This window comes from Cupressus sempervirens, chromosome 5, assembly GCF_028749045.1.
Source record: "Cupressus sempervirens isolate cs-2001-9-10 chromosome 5, ASM2874904v1, whole genome shotgun sequence".
Lineage (NCBI taxonomy): Eukaryota > Viridiplantae > Streptophyta > Pinopsida > Cupressales > Cupressaceae > Cupressus > Cupressus sempervirens.
In genome coordinates, this window is record NC_143122.1 from 974,749,076 (window position 1) to 974,752,666 (window position 3,591).

Below are 3,591 nucleotides of genomic sequence, written 5' to 3' on the forward strand. Positions count from 1 at the left end.
TTAGCACCTCCTCTCAAGCTCCAATCCGAACTGCCTTTTACAATGCCAAAAATCTCCTTAAATAGACCCCGGAGGGTTAAGGACTAGGAGTACATTCTAGAAAGTGCTAGTAGGAATCCACCGACAAAATAGAAGGTTCCAGAAGCTGCGTTAGAAGTCGGTGCAATTCTAGAAGAATCCAGAAACGGTAGCCGAACTTCCGGGAGGCATAACTTTTGACCCGTAACTCCGATTGACGAACCGTTTACATTTTCAGAAAGCTCTTGAAGCGCTCTATAGCCCTATGGACCAGTTTCACTCATCCCCCATTTTTTGACCCTTTTCGAGGTCATTTAATGCCCCAAACCTGACTTTGAAGCATCCTTAGGGGGTCTCCAAAACCCGAAAAATTGCAATAACTTTCAAACCGTGGGGCCTTTTGACCTGATTCTTTTTCTGGAATGCTCTAAATCTCGATTACATTCATCTGGCCAAGTCACACATTCTAGGTCACCAAAATGATGGTCAAATTGCATGCTCCTATTTTTTTGGGATTTTTAAATGCACTGATAGTTGAACTATGAGAGTTGGAACCTTTATTTGAGCCAAATGGGTATCCAAAAATGTAAAGAGATAAAATAGAAACTAAGTCTAAGTACATTTTTTTGGGTGACACAGGATTGCCCTTATACCTCTGGATGCTCCTGCATCAGACACCCAGGGTAGATTGAAAAGTGACCCTGTCACTTTATGGATGGTAGAGGAAATCCCAAATGGGAAACCTCAGCTGCTGAAATCCAAGTTGAGTCTTCGATCGGTCATCCTTTCCATTTGACCAAATACTCTTCATACTGCCTGTTTCTGGTACTCCTACCCACACGATGATCTAGAATGTCTTCTATCTCCTCCTTCTTAGAAGCAGGAATTGGGCATGCCTCTAAAACTAGCTCCTCATCTGCACCATCATCATGATACTCTGTTAAATTTGCAATGTTGAAAATGGGAGAAATGTGAATACCATCTGGCAGCTCCACCTCATATGCATTTCCTGAGTTATGTTTCTTCAAAACCTTGCAGGGGCCAAATTTCTTCATTTTCAGCTTGTTGTAAGTACCAACTGGAAATATTTCTTTTCGTAAGTGCACCATGACAAGATCCCCTACTTGGAATTCCTTATGTCTTCTCCTTGCATCATCCCTAGCTTTATACTCTTGATTCATCTTGATAATGTGTGCTTGAACCTCTTCATGTAGACGCTTGATGTGTTCAGCAAATTCCTCAGCTTCAGCACTTGTTCTCTCCCCTTGTTCTATCTTCCTCAATTCTGGTGCAGTCCTTGGGCTATTCCCATATACAATTTGAAATGGTGATTTTCCAGTACTCCTATTTACAGAGTTATTATAAGCAAACTCTGCCTGTGGTAGAATCAAATCCCATCCCTTGGGCTTATCCCCAACTAAACATCTCAGCAAATTTCCCAGACTTCTATTTACCACTTCTGTTTGGCCATCAGTCTGTGGGTGATGCGTGGAACTGAATTTCAAGTCTGTTCTCAACTTCTTCCACAATGTCCTCCAAAAATACCCCACAAATTTAGTATCTCGGTCAGAAACTATACTCCTTGGAAGACCATGTAGTCTTACCACCTCTTTGAAAAACAAGTCTGCAATATGGACAGCATCATGAGTTTTGTGGCATGGAATGAAATGTGCCATTTTGGAGAACCTATCAACCACCACGAATACTGAGTCATTACCCCTTTGTGTCCTTGGCAATCCAAGAACAAAATCCATACTTATGTCCTCCCATGGCCTTGATGGAACAGGCAATGGCTGATATAGGCCAGTATTTTGACTAAACCCCTTGGCAACTTGACAAACCTGGCAACTCTGTACAAACTTCTTCACATCCTGTGTAATTTGAGGCCAAAAATAATGTTCTCTAAGAATGGCAATGGTCTTATCCCGACCAAAATGTCCTGCCATCCCTCCACTGTGTTTCTCCTTAATCAGATTTTCCCTCATGGAACTCCTTGGAATGCACAATTGACCACCTTTGAACAACATGCCATCCTGAATCAAATAGTCTAACCACTTGGTTCTATCTACAGCCACAGGTTCTTTACAAGCTTTCCATGCTTCAGCAAAATCAGGATCCTCAGGGTACAAATTCTTGAGTTCATCAAACCCAACAAATTCTTTGTGAAGTACTGAGCTCCACTCAAGCAGTCCATAAGATCATCCATCCTTGGTAAAGGAAATCGGTACTTGATGGTTATCCTATTTATAGCTCGAGAATCTGTACACATCCTCCACTCTCCATCCTTCTTTGGTGCAAGTACTGCAGGTACTACACATGGACTCAGGCTCTCTCAAATCAAGCCCTTCCTCAACAGCTCCTGAACCTATCTATTTAGCTCCTCTGTTTCAGTAGGAGTCATCCTGTGAGCAGCCTTGTTAGGAAAACTAGCTCCTGGAATCAGATCTATCTGATGACTGATTTGCCTTACTGGTGGCAATCCATCTGGAACATTATCAGAGATAATATCTCCAAATTCTCCTAGTAAATCTGAAACTTCCAATGGTATTTCACTACTACCTTCTTTATCTTTCCTAGGAATCAAAGCATAGCACATGCGCTGATGTTTCATGCCATCTAAAAACTTCCTTCCATCAACAAGACAAATCCTAGCACTGCTACATACCTTTTCACCTTCCTTTTTCATGGGCTTCAATTTGTGGTGAACTCCATCCTTTGTCAGAGAGTATGTGTTTGCATGTCCATCATGTATTGCATGTCTATCAAACTGCCATGGTCTACCCAACAATAGATGGCAAACATCCATCGAAATAACATCACATAGGACTTCATCATGGTAACTACCAATTTTGAATTTTACTAAACATTGTTCACTTACCAGGACATTATGATCATCTTTTACCCAAGAAATCCGATAGGGCTGGGGATGTTTCTCCCTCTTGAGCTTCAGCTTAGAGACCATCTCTTCGGATACCAAGTTATCAGTGCTACCACCATCAATGATCACATCACAACATTTATCCTGACACTTGCATCTGGTACGGAACAAACTCCTCCGTTGCCCTGGTTCATTCTCACCACTTAATAGGACTCTTTCATTTACCAAGGCCTCTCCTCTTTCTGCATCCTTTGAATGTGATGATTGTGCATCCTCATCCACATGAGCAACCCTAGCTTGGCCCTCAGCTCTCCTATCTGTCCTTCCTTGTCATTGAGGGCATTCAAAGGCACGATGACCTTCTTCATTGCAATGGAAATAGGTACCACGGAAGCCTCCTCTTCCTTTCCCACGTCCTCTACCTCTTCCTCTTTGATTTCCAAAGTCTTGATCACGGGAGCGGTTGAAACCCTCATTCCTTTGGTTCCTGCTAGTACCCTCATCTTCATTTTTCTTTTGAGTTTCATTGCGGCCTCCAGATGATCTACCGCTTCCCTTTCCTCCTTGACCGCGCCCTCTTTGTCTTCCTTCAAACCGTTTACTCAGCTTCTCTTCAACTCGTAGGGAAAACTGGTATGCTTCTTCAACGCTGGTCATTCTTACCAGACTTAGTTCTTCCTGGATGCTAGGTCGTA